Source organism: Pinus tabuliformis, chromosome 3_1 (assembly GCF_031772625.1).
Source record: "Pinus tabuliformis cultivar Carrire ecotype Pingquan chromosome 3_1, CPIR1, whole genome shotgun sequence".
Classification (NCBI taxonomy): Eukaryota; Viridiplantae; Streptophyta; class Pinopsida; order Pinales; family Pinaceae; genus Pinus; species Pinus tabuliformis.
Genome location: NC_142301.1, coordinates 50139583 through 50153902, shown reverse-complemented (window position 1 = coordinate 50153902; position 14320 = coordinate 50139583).

The following is a 14320-nucleotide window of genomic DNA, read 5'->3' as shown; positions in this document are numbered from 1 at the left end:
TATATTATATCAACAAAAATCTATCTCCTGTTGAATTAAATTATACTATGAATGAAAAAGAATTTTTAGCTGTAATATATGCTGTTAATAAATTACGACATTATATAACTGGATATCCTATAGTTTTATATACAGATCACTATGCCATTAAATATCTAGCAAATAAACCTATTACAAATGGAAGAGTGAAAAGATGGTTGTTTCTCTTGCAGGAATTTGACATCATAATTAAGGATCGACCCAGAAAAGAAAATCTTGTAACTGATTTTCTCTCACGCATGCCAAAGCCACCTAACGCAGCCGTAGTTGAGGATCAATTTCCTGATGAACATTTATTCATTGTTACTATCAGAACGCCATGGTATGCGGACATTGCAAATTATTTGGCAGTAAGCAAATTACTCAAGCACCTGATGCCTAATGAAAGAAAACAAATAGTGCAGCGCAGTACCTAATTCTCTTGGAATGGGGGCTATTTATTCCATACAGGAGCAGATATGCACATTAGAAGATGCGTCCCAGAAGATGAAGTGTTTGACATTCTAAAAGCATGTCACAATGGGTCGTGCGACAAACATTTTGCAGACCGCAGAACCAGTCACAAAGTCTTACAAATAGGTTATTACTAGCCCACTATCTTTAAAGACATTAAACAGTTTGTTCAAGCATGTGATAGCTACCAGAGGGCGGGACGCACTAAACAATCTGATGAGATTCCTCTGAACCCGCAATTAGTAATCGAGCCTTTTGAGCAGTGGGAATTAGATTTTATTGGTCCTATCAACCCATCATCTAATCAAAAAACATACATACTGGTTGCAACAGAATATGTTACTAAATGGGTCAAGGCAGAGGCGTTACTAAGGGAAACCATAGATTCAGTGATACATTTCCTTTTCCAACTATTTGTGCGATATGGCTTGCCGAGAGATATAATTACAGATGGAAGACCACAATTCGTAGGCAACAAGATTGCTGCAACATTGAGAAATTATCATATCCTCCACAAAATTACAACTCCATACCACCCACAGGCAAATGGCCAAGTGGAAAGTAGTAATAACGTAATCAAGGTAATAATAACAAAAACAGTTGCATCACATAGACGTGACTAGGCCTCCAGATTGCCAGAAGCCTTGTGGGCATACTGTACAACATGGAGAAATTCCACAGGATATTCACCATATCAACTAGTATTTGGAAAGGAACCTATCTTCCCAATCAAATTCAAAATTTAGACATTAAGAATGGCTCAGGAGGTAGGTTTGAACTTAAATGAAGCTCAGATCAATAGATTACAACAAATCAATGAATTAGATGAAATCAGGCTATCAGTTCTTCAGCACACGGCATTAATCCAACAACAAAGAGTAAAATGGCATGATGCTCTTATTAAAAAGAAGATCTTCCACGAAGGAGATTGGACACTCCTATATGATTCTAGGTTCCAAGATTTCCTCGGAAAACTCTAGACCAGATGGTTAGGATCTTATGAGATACAAAAGGTGCATGATAATGGCACCATCACATTAGCAACCATTGATGGATCTGGCTATTCTTTTAAAGTGAATGGTCATCGAGTGCGACTTTATCACAAACCGCTTAGCAGGGATTCCTTTTGCCAACAGTTACGAGAAGATTCACCATGCAAATTCTCGATGAGGAAGGCAACCCATCCCTAGCATCGATCTAGTGAATAATTCATTTGTTCTTGAATTTTGTATATAAACTTTTATTTCTACTTGAATTTTCTTGTATAAACTGTAAATATTTTTTTTTTTGCTATCACTATTCCATTTAAAGAATAGTGGTTGTTCCCTCTTAAATAACAACTTTCGTTCCTCTAAAGGAACAACAATTTTGTGTAAAAATTTTCATGCTATTCCATTTGAGGAATAGTTATTGTTCCCTCCAAGGAACAACAATTGTTCCATTTAAGGAACAAAAATTTTATGTTTATTTGATTTTAGTGTTGTTCCATTTAAGGAACAACTACTATTCCCTCTAAGGAACAATAGCCATTCCATTTAAGGAACAACACTTCCCTGTATATACGATTTTCGTGCTATTCCATTTAAGGAACAGTTGTTGTTCCCTCTAAGGAACAACAATTGTTCCCTTTAAGGAACAACAGTTTGGTATGTGTCTTCTTTCTGTTGTTCCATTTAAGGAACAATTGTTGTTCCCTCTAAGGAACAACAGCCGTTCCATTTAAGAAACAACAGTTTCGTGTGTTTCTTTATGATGTTCCATTTAAGGAACAACTGTTGTTCCCTCTAAGGAACAACAACCATTCCATTTAAAGAACATCAGTTTCACGTGTTTCTTTGCACTGTTCCATTTAAGGAACAATTGTTGTTCCCTCTAAGGAACAACAGCCATTCCATTTAAAGAAAAATAGTTTCACATGTTTCTTTCTGCTCTTCCATTTAAGGAACAACTATTATTCCCTCTAAGGAACAACAATAATTCCATTTAAGGAACAAAATTTTTGCGTGTTTCTCTTTGTTGTTCCATTTAAGGAATAGTTGTTGCTCCTTCTAAGGAACATCAGTTGTTCCTTCTAAGGAACATCAGTTGTTCCTTCTAAGGAACAACGACTGTTCCCTCTAAGGAATAACAATTCCGTGTACATTTGTTTTTGCTGTTCCGTTTAAGGAATAGTTGTTGTTCCCTTTAAAGGAACAACAGTTGTTCCATCTAAGGAACAATAGTTTCATGTGTGATTTCTTTGCGCTGTTCCATTTAAGGAACAGATGTTGTTCCTTTTAAGGAACAACTTCCGTTCAATCTAAGGAACAATAGTTTCATCGATTATTTTCTTTTTGTTGTTCCTTCTAAGGAACAACAGTTTCATTTAGGTTTATTTTAATGTTGTTCCCTCTAAAGGAACAACAATGTCGCCTGCGTTTGTTTTTCTATTGTTCCTCCTAAGTAACAGCTATTGTTCCCTGTAAGGAACAACAAGTTCGCGTCCTATTAGTTTTCTTTCTTTTTGTTGTTCCTCTTAAGGAACGATTATTGTTCCTCTTAAGGAACAGCTGCTGTTCCTCCCAAGGAACAATAGTTTTGTGTGCAGTTTTTTGTCTTTTTGTTGTTCCTCCTAAGGAACAGTTGTGGTTCCTTTTAAGGAACAACACCTTTTTTTGTGTGCGTTTTTCTTGCTATTCCTCCTAAAGAACATCACTCTTTTTGAGAGATTTTTCTTTAAGAAAATGAGCATCTTGTGAAAATTATTTTACTCTCTATGATCCTCTATAGGGCAAGAATACAAACATATATGTAAAGATACAAAATTTGAAGGTTACTAGAACAAGAAAATCAAAAAAAAATTATCATATTTAATGAGATTGCTTTGTATTGATTAGAAAAGGGGAGGACACAACCATCTATATCACTTTGTTGTCCTTATCTTCACTATAACTCAAATTGATTGATTATTTGTACCATGTTGGTTCTTCCCTAATCCCCATAATTCTCTCTGCTTATTGTCATTAAATAAGAGTAAGGGCATATTTTCTTCATTGGTATGTTCAGACTTCTTCCACCATCGCTACTCTTAAGGAGTGTTGAGTCACCCTCTATATATAAAAAGGAAGTGCTATCTAAAAGAAAAGAAAAAATGTGTATATGTTTACTAACAATTCTATGATTTGTCAGATAGAGGATAGGGGGTCTCATCATTAGCCAGCCTACCATGATCATAAGGAAGCAGTGAAGTGGCATTCCCACTATGGCCACCACACCAGGGATATGATCCAATGGATACATCAGAAAAATCAAATTCCTTGGAACAGGAGATCTCATCATGAGCCGGCCTGCCCACCTTTCACTCCTTCCCAGTGAATGGCATTGTGATCCATCTGGTCACCAAGCCAGCATAATGGCCTCCATTCTGACATCACAAGGCACTTTCATAATTATACATAAAGGATCATGGTTCCAAAGGGTGAAAAAGAAACTCTATCAAGGTTATAAACACTTGTGGGTAACAGAAGCTTTGCTGATGGTATTAGAGTCATATTTTCAACATCAATAGTGACTATAACTCCCTTTTCTTATTTCTTTATCTTTATTACAGAGAGATTATGTTCCTAACTCATTTTTTTGAACCTTTATGCATGAGATATCGTTTAAAAAGTCAACCATAACAGTTTAAGTGGAATAATGACCACATAGCATCTCACCCATGTCAGATGTCCTTTCTCCCTTTTCGAATCACTCCATGGCATCTCCACATTTATTCACAATTTTCATTCTATGCATCGATTTTAGTGACCTGATATTTTTGTGATCTTATCATAAATATGTATACCTTGCCATTTTTACCACTACTGTACGTTACTGCCAGTATGTCGTTCCTTCATTTAACAGGTTGAAGGTGACTTATCATTTTAGAGGGGGGCGTGGGTGACTTCCAAAGCACTTTTGCATGCATGTCAGTCCTTTATTTGGTTGTACCGGGCTACATGATATCCCATAATAGCAAGTTTTTAACGGTATCTATGTTGAAAAATTATTATCCGATATTAACAACTTGTTCCATTGTTGGCTCTATGTATTGCTGTGTTACCCATGTTAAGCTAACAATGTGCAAAATTCAGACAAAATGGGAGGACAATCAGCCTGTAGGGAGCCACTGATACTAGCTGTTTCCGATGCCGCCCCAGAAATTCTAGTACGGGCCGGATGGGTTGCATATTTTACATTACTACAGAAACCCAATGAAACCATTGCTATCGAATTTTTACAAAATTTACAGGATGATCATTCTATAATAAGAGGAAGGCAAATGATAGTAATGGATGTAGTAATAGTTTAGGCATCCAGATTACCAGTAGTTGGACCCATATGGATGCATAAAAAATCGAGGCTACAAGATGCCATTGCCACCTTTCAGGATGAGGGACAGAACCTGATTGTCAAAGGCAAAGGAGTTCAACCTTCATCTCTAGGAGAACCATGGATCGAGCTGGCTAGAGTCGTTCAAAGCTATATCACATGCGATGGAAGAAAAGATGTGGTAAGGCCACGCCACCTTAAATAATTAGCAGTTCTAAAACAAAAATGTTGTGTAAACTTGCCTACATATTTTAATTTCTTGTTGGATGATGTTTCTCAAAGCATAAAGAAATCCCAGCATATAGAGACTATTGTAAGTCATCATTATTTAATTAGGCTGATAGTAAGCTACAACCTTGCCCAACAGCAAACCAGTTGGGAAGAATTAGTGTTTACTATAGAGGGGGGTTAGCCTTACCTGCTCCAAAAAGAAAAAGGACTACTAGCACAGCAAATAGACCACAAAAATGCAGATGCTCTGCCAAGACAATCTTGAGAATAGCTGAAAACCTCCAGGGTAGCAGAAACCAACCCTTAGAACCATCTAGCCCTGAAAATGAGCAACCCTTACAGTTGGAAGGAAGAGATAACCAAGAGTTAGAACTTGAGGAGGAAATAGAGCATACTAGTGAAGAGGAGAGGGATGAAACAGAACTTCCCTTAACTCCCAGCATAAGTCCACCACAAGACTTATTACATGATGTTGAATTGGCCTAGATTTTGGCTAATATGAGTGAATTTATACAACACGAAATCCCACTCAACCTTAATGTTGAAGTATAGAAATTTGAAGAAAACTCTGCCCACAGTAGGAGCATGATAGAAAACATAATTGGTGAGGAAGAAACAGGGGCAGAAGTTACTCAGGAAGAGGCAAACCAAACTAGGAGTACACATATAGAAGAACCTAGTTGGGTTAATTTGAACACAGAAGATGTGGGCCAAATAGGAGAAATAGAAACCAGTCAGGGCAAAGACACAACCCTTGGAGAGCAAAGCCTAGGTGAGCAACCGAGCTCGCTAAGAACATAAACGGTTAGTGAAACAGTTGTTCCTCCCAAAAAGAAGAAAAGCAAAATTGAAAGGTTTAGAAAGGAACAACAAGGGCTGCAAAAATTAATTAAAAGACTTCGGCAAAGGATAAGGACATTAAAAAGGGGGAAGTTTCAAGTGGAACCTCGGGAATGGTGAACACAGCCATTCAAACCGAATTTCATGATACAAAGGTTACTAGGACTCAAAGTGAGTCCATATTCATTCAAATTGATAAGGAATAGCATGCAACTGTTACAAAAGCGACTTCCCAAATAGAGAATGTACATTTTTGTAATGTAGCTATTCAAATGGAGGTGATACCCTCCAACACCACAGACACCAAGATAGATATCCAAGCCAAATATATCTTGATGTGCAGTGACCCTTATATAACAAATCTTCAAGAAAATCTGGCACAGGCTCAGTTGACCATAGAAAGGCTTGAGGAAGAAGTTGTTCCCCAATAGAGATACCAAGAATTACAAAGGCAACTGCAAGATATCAACGCATCAGAAAGTGAGGACTTCGATAAATATCGAAGGGTGAAAGAAAGAACTAAGAAAATAAAGATAAGATTGGAGACAGTCATGCATCAAATGGATACTCATTGTTCACTATACACAGATTTTTTGGCATGTAGGTCCCCTGACAATAACTACGATTTATTTTTGTTAGGAAGGTATTTACAGCTAAAAATCAAGGCTTTCAGGGTAGGGAAACCCATATAATTGAAGACTGTTGAATATTTCATTAACTTCTGTAAACACCATGGAGTGAAAGTTCAATGATTACTTTGTGAGTTTTACTTGCATAATTCTGTATTGGAAGAAGAATTGGAGAAGAATCCCAACACTTTTGTGGGGGATGTACAGTTTCAAGGCTTCATTTCATTTGCTGTTAACCAATTGAAATGGTTTAAAGCCCATAATACATTACAGAGGCAGGAAAATGGATTGGACCTTTGGGTCAGAGGTGAATCGAAGAACCCACTACAAATGCTGGCCAAACACAAAAGTTTGATGAAAAAGGAAGGAGTAATTGAAATATTGGGGCCCATTCACAAAGAAATTGTCCTAGAGGGGGTAGATTATTTTCTCTCTATTAAAGATAGCTCCTTGGCTACAACTAAATTCAGATGGACAATTTCCAATCATAATGTACAGGACAAAGAACCATTTAACTATAAAAACTTTAAATTGGTTGCAAATCGCTTTGTTACTTATAGAAACCTCATCTTGAGGGAAGGCCCATACTGGCTAGGTTGTTGGTTCTGGAGTCCTATTGTCTGGTATCCTGTAGAAGGCTATAAAGCTATATATGAATTACCTGAAGGACAAACATGACACATTTTTGAAACCCTGGCCAATAATCATGGATTCAGACTGCTTCATGAAATTCCTTCTCCAACCTATTCCTTGACTAATCCATGTACAAACTATATGGTTTTCATGAGGACATGAAAAAGGTTTAGTATGGGAGTATGTTGAGTCATGGAAAAGGTATGCATATACTATTTATTTCATCATCCTTTTCTTTAGTTATATCCCTTTTACATATTAAAATGATAATATATCAAAGGATTATAGTAAAAATGAGGAAATTATCTATCTTCATGATTTAGCTAACTGTTATCCCTCTTTATGTAGGAAAAAGACAAAATGGGACAACTATTGTTCCTTAACCAATGGACAGCGAAAAGACAAGCAAGCTAAGGATGGAGTGTGCAGTTATGGACAAAAGCAAAGTGAATCACAGGACTAGTGCAAGGAGGGAAAGATGACTGAAGTTAGAAGATTGTGCGAATCCCTCATGATCTCTTGATCCTAAGGGATCGTTGTTACTGTTTATCCTTTTACCTCTTTGCCATTATAAAAGGCAACGATTGTACGCAGAGCGAGGGGAGACATTATTCAAAAATTACTATTGTATTTGTAACTTTGATCATCGACTCTTGTAGTGAAAGCAGAGTATGAACTGGTTGTAACTAATTTTCAATGATTAATATATAAAGCAGTTCTTGTTCCTTCTCATCTACTGAAGTAATTCGGTGGTGTTCACTGGCAGCTAAGGGCCTAGCCCTGGTGGATTCACTTGCTATTCCTGTACCATTCTTATATGATTTCTACCGTGTGATGGTTTGGTTTGATTTCCACTTACTGTAATCGCATCGCTTTGCTATTTCATATTTCTAGTCTTAATGAGATTACTATGTTTTACATGCTGCAGTAATATTGATTCAAGCTGTTATTATCTCTGATCTAGTTATCTGCTTCAACACTCTATTATTGTTATTTCATATTTATTTATTTAGGTCAGCATTCTATTATTATTGTTTCCAATCCAGTCATTTAACTCAGCATGCTATCTTGAGATTCTCTACTGTAACGAGTATTGACTACTGTTGTCTACACTCTCAGATCGAGATCCCTGCTATTTAGATTAAAAATTGCATTTGGAAAATCAATTAGTTAAAAGAGAAATGAGTTATTGTTACTGTATTCTTGACTGATACTTGAACGTATGTCTAATTTTGTTTCATTAGCGAATTAAGCTCTCTTTTAACTATAATTAGCGTTCACTAGCTGTATTCATTTACTTTTGTATTTGAAAGAACTGTATTGCAATTTAGAAGCATTACTGTTGAGTAAATAGCCACCACATATTGTGTACACTCTTGAAATATAAATTCTTACCCGGATTGATAACTAATGTAAAGATAATTAGGAGTTAAAAAGACACCTTTTATCACTCAACAATGAGTAATAATGCTATCATCAACAAGTGACCAAAAAATTCATTGTCGGGAAAAATATTTACAACAATTGTATGGATACTTTACCATTCTCTATTTAGTGTTGATGCCCATTAGGCCCAAAGGTTGAGCCTAAGCTCTGATACTACTTGTCACACACCCCTATCCTAACTACCAATTACATCACAATAAATTAAATTTTTTATATGAAAAACCAACTTCACACATAGCAATAGTTTTATAGGTTAAATATTTTGTCATGCAACAAATCATGTTCCTATAATATCTTTATATGAGACATAGGATGTCTCTATACAAACTAAGTTATAATGTTAATGTTGGTCATATGGTTTATTTCAAATCACAAATAAAGAAAATTGTGATGGTTTGGAAGTGTCTAGAAATAGAGTTAGCCTCGTCCACCTAGTAGTATTTGCTTGGGATCTGCACCTTGTTCTATGGCTTACTTATGTTGGGTTGATTGAACGATGAGGAATTAGTGGGGTAGAAGAGTGAGTAACTAACTCACCCCTAATCCTCTCTGTCAACCATCATTCGTTCCTTCCTTTTTAGGTGCTGGAGCTCCCACCTACAAGAGGGTTTTCGATCCTAAGGTTTGTATGTCTGCGACCATCTATGGAATTTAATCTAATTTTTGGAGCCCAGATGCACCTAATTATGGGGTTGTGACTTTGTACACTAAGTGTCCCGAAGTTTCCAAGGTAAGGGTTTCTTCTGGAGTTAGGTAGTAGTATTTTTTCCTTTTGTCTACAATTTTTGTTATGTTTATTAATCGTCAATATTCTTGGTGTAGAGGCCTACATTTCCACAGTGGAATTGGGTTTGAGGGTTTCATCAAAGCTTCCAAAGCCTGTAATGATTTACCCCTTCTCTCCACATGTGAAATTTTGTATTGTTCACGGGTTTATAATTTCTCCTAAGAATAAAATCTGTTATCAATACTCCTTTCCTTTGTAGATTCATTTCGTGGAGCAGGGTTTCTTCTCACTCAAATTCCTCATCCAGGTATTTATTTGCATGGTCGTGCCCACAATTTATCTATACCTTAGTTTGGTCCCCATTTTCCCTAATTCGTGTGCTCATTTGGTTTACACAGGTATGCATGGTCTTTCTGGAGCGATACTTGCTCGATATATTTCTCTTTTGCTAGAATTTAACATGTTTTTCTTTTCTAGCCTTCTAGGTGTGTTGTTCTCTCGATTTAGCTCTCATATTTCTAAAGGCTCTATGGTTTTCCCGAGAGCGGATGGTTTCACAGTGAACCGAATGATCTTTGGGCTATTGATGCTTGGGTTAACTCAAGTCGTACCTATTTCCTTTAATTTTCTATTGTGATAAGGGGGTTCTATGTTGTTCTTAGGCCTTATTAATTCAATGTTGGTTAAGAATTATAGACTTAATTTACAAATCTTTGGCTCGTCTAGAAGGACTATTACTATTTCTAGATTTGTGTTATGTTTTCCTTTTCTTTGTATATAAACTTCTTTACAATGCTTTGGTAATTATATAAAGGATACCCATTTCGGTTTTAGAATTATATGAAGAATACCCATTTATGAGTTTTTGCTTTTCACCATTATGTCTTATGGAAACAACTATTTATTGGAAATTATTCCGATAATATTTTATTGTTTTGTCAATTTAAAATAAAATGATTCTGTGGTTATTTATATCAGTATTTTTCCCTGTAATATTCTTATGATGATATCAGAATTTGTGTAGCATTAACATGGGCTACATAAATCCTTAATTCTTCCACTGGTAATTCATTTCTCTGCTACGATTCCATCTGAGTATTATGTGACTCTTTTCTCTTTTACGATTCCATCTGAGTATTATGTGACTCCTTTCTCTTTTACGATTCCATACGAGTATTAAGGAACTGCTCTAGGTCCGCTAGTCTCCTGGCATCACTTAGACCTAATCCTCTCTCTACAGATGATTACTCTATGTCCATGGCCCTATTATGGATATTTTCGAATCTACAACATGGATGTCCTATAATACGGCCTTATTGATGGTCTATGTTGGTAGAGTTTGTACCATCATTCATGTCTTTTCCATGTAATGTTTATAACAATTGTTTATTGTTTCCACAACTGCATTGTTAGATTCATTACAAATTAATCTATTTACCATTCAGTTTCCTAAAGCTCAATCAAACTAAAATATAACATTATTATTCCCTAACACAAATACTCAATGTACTTTAATTTACATCATAATATTGAGTTATTCTAAACACATTAAATACACTGAGGATCATAATACTTCATAAAGGAAAAAGATTCAATACTTTTCTCAGATACCTGCTGAATTCATTAAGTTATTACAAAAAATTTCAAGCTAAGGTTAGAGAAATATGTTCCTTTATAGGCTTTTATTCTAGCAATAACTCTATAGCTAGGTTGTCTGGCTCAGATATTTCACTTAGATTTTCTAGCGCACCATCATTTTGTTGCCCTCTGAATCGTTGGGATTTCTAGGTTTTGCTTTTTCTATTTATTATTAATATCGTTTCTATTGTATAATTATGAAATTCTACACAATTACAATTTTAGATAATACAGGGTAGTCTGGCATACTAATTTTGTAGGTAATGGCATTCGTTTACCTTAGTATCATCTACATCTCAGTTTCGCTACCTTCAACAAGTATACACTGTGTCTAGTCAACTTAACATCTTAAATTGCTCTACATAAATTATCAATCCGGGTATCGTAAACTGATGAAGTGTGGTGCACCATATGTGCTTAGTTAACCTTTTTCTTACTTCGTTATTTTATAGATTTTATTTTGTTTTGGGGTTTTGTTCTTGTTGATCTCCTAAAGTATCTAATGCAAATGGAAATCCTATTCTAAGGTCTTAAGAATACTTTTAAAGGTCAAATATGGATGTAGATTTCAAGACAAGGTCTATGTCCCTAATGGTAACTTCCAAAACTTAGCACTTCAAAAGATCTTAAAACATGTTATTGATGGGATTAGTACTTAACAAAAGTGTAAGTATGCAGCTACTTTAATCAAGCAAGAGATAAAATATTGATCATGAAACTATTATCTCTGCTACTGTCTAAATATAGAAAAGCTGCACTCAAAGAAATAAAAAATTGCAAGGAAAGTAAAACTAAAATCAAATTACACATTCATAATTCGATCCCTCGCCAGTAGTCCCGCCATGGCTTTCGGAGGTAACCGTCAATGATATGAGCAATTTAATATCTAATTGCAGAAAAGTAAAACTAAAATCAAATTACAAATTCATAATTCGATCCCTCGCCAGTAGTCCCGCTATGGCTTTCGGAGGTAACCGTCAATGATATGAGCAATTTAATATCTAATTACAGAAAAGTAAAACCAAAATCAGATCACATCAATTCATAGTCTGACCCCTGGCCAGTTAGTCTCGCTATGGCTTTCAGAGGTAATCATCAACAACTTGAGCAATCTGATATCTAATTGCAGAAAAGTAAACTTAAAATCAAATCACAGCAATTCATAGTCTGACCCCTCGCCAGTTAGTCTCACTATGGCTTTCGGAGGTAATCATCAACAACTTGAGCAATCTGATATCTAATTGTAGAAAAGTAAACTTAAAATCAAATCACATCAATTCATAGTCTAACCCCTCGCCAATTAGTCTCGCTATGGCTTTCGAAGGTAATCATTAACAACTTGAGAAATCTGATATCTAAACTAACTAACAAAGCAAATGAATAAGACTGAAATCAAATCATAACTGAAATTGAAAAGCTAAAAAAACAAAGTCAGCAGAGAGGTAAATCTCATGTCATTATTTGATGCAAAAATATGTAAAGAAAAACTAATCTACAATCAACTGGTTGAACACACTTACATGAATTAAAATTGCATGAATGGAAAATCTAATTTATCAAACTTGAAAGCAATCAAATATTATAATTAAATCAAAGCAAAATTACAAAATGAAATCTACTCTACCTTACATTCTAATATGCTCCATGACATCTACTTCACATATCCTTGCATGTTGAGAACATCAAAGCTTTATTCAAATTCTTCAAAACTACAAAGTACAACAAATCTCTCCAAAGCTTTCCAAAGCCATCTCACAAGCTAACAAGCTTAAGAACTAACAAGCTAAGACTTAAGAATTCACAAGATAAAAGACTAACAAATGAATGAGTGAGATCTCCTATTTATACAAAGAGATGAGAAGCCATCTCATTAATGAGAGTCCATGAATCTCTCCCTCTACCTCTAGAGTCCTAATCAAAATAGAAAATGATTAGACACATGTCTTCTTAGAATTACAATATAATTAGGAGATATGACACATATCCTCATGATCCCATGATTCTTTCCACTCAAATTCGAATTTGGCCTTAGAGTGCCACATAAGGGTCTTCTAGAAGCCTCCTTTCAGCCTACACATGTCAACAATCTCAAACCATTTATTAGGTATAAGCATATGCACATTATTTTCTAATTTTTAACCACAAATTCACTTAAAAAGCTTAGAATTAATAAAGTTTGGAAAAACATAAATGTTGCCCAATGATAATGAAAGTGGGATGAATGTGGTGACATAGTAGTGAAATGGAGGTGATATAATGGACATAATAGTGAAAGTGTAATGGAAATGAATGACATTTTCAAGACTCAACATACCTCCCAACTGAAGCTATTGCATGTCCTCATGCAATATGTATTACATTAACTCTTTTGATCCTTGAGCTTTAGCTTAACTTTGCATGATATCATTTGATAACTTCATATTTTTGCAAAGTGTTTTACTTGAATTGCAACATGGTTGGTTCTTATGTTACAACCAATTTTTTTGTTGTTGTTGCATTCTATTTTGATCTTTGAACTTTGCATAATGATATTTTGATTATTGTTGCAAAGTATATATTTATTGGATTGCATGATGGTTGGTTCTTGTGTGACAACCATGATTTTGTTTGTATCTAGTTTATCTTTTAGGCACTTTTTCAGAAGCCATTGTATGCTCATAATAACAATGTAATAGTTAATATATGTTGGAAGTACGTGGGCTCTTGAGTATGGTATGGAAATGACAAGATATGAATATGAATGTATTTCCCCCCCCAACTGATGGTATTGGCAATTTTATGAAATGAGAAAGAGAAATGTTTTTCCAACAATTATCATTCTAGCTTTTTATGGAATTATATGGTCAAAAGTTAGAAAATGATGTACCTTAACTTACCCTTTGGAATGGATGAGTTGTATGTGCGGTGGCTGCAAAATTCTAATCATATTCTTTTTCAAGTGGCTGAACAAGAGGAGTCATGGATGAAGAGATAAGATGACTTTTTATTGCTTCTACTAAAACTTGCTGATGCTCCAAAATGCTGAAAATAATAGTCTTCATGTCTTCAAAACTCATTGGCACAATTCCTACTATATGAAAAGATGTTCTGATGTCAAACATAGTAGGAAATTGTTGACTTAGTGGCCATTAATGAATGCCACTAGCCAACATGAGAACTCTCACCATTGATGACAATGAGAGTCAAGATGCCAAAACACATCTTGCTAGGTACGAATGATTTTGCTGATGTCGAGTCACCTAGAAGATCTGATGAACAAGAGACATTAATGTATTCCCATTGTTTGTCAGCATGAGGATGTGCCATTAAGGCATGCAAGCCTCAAGGTGTTTTT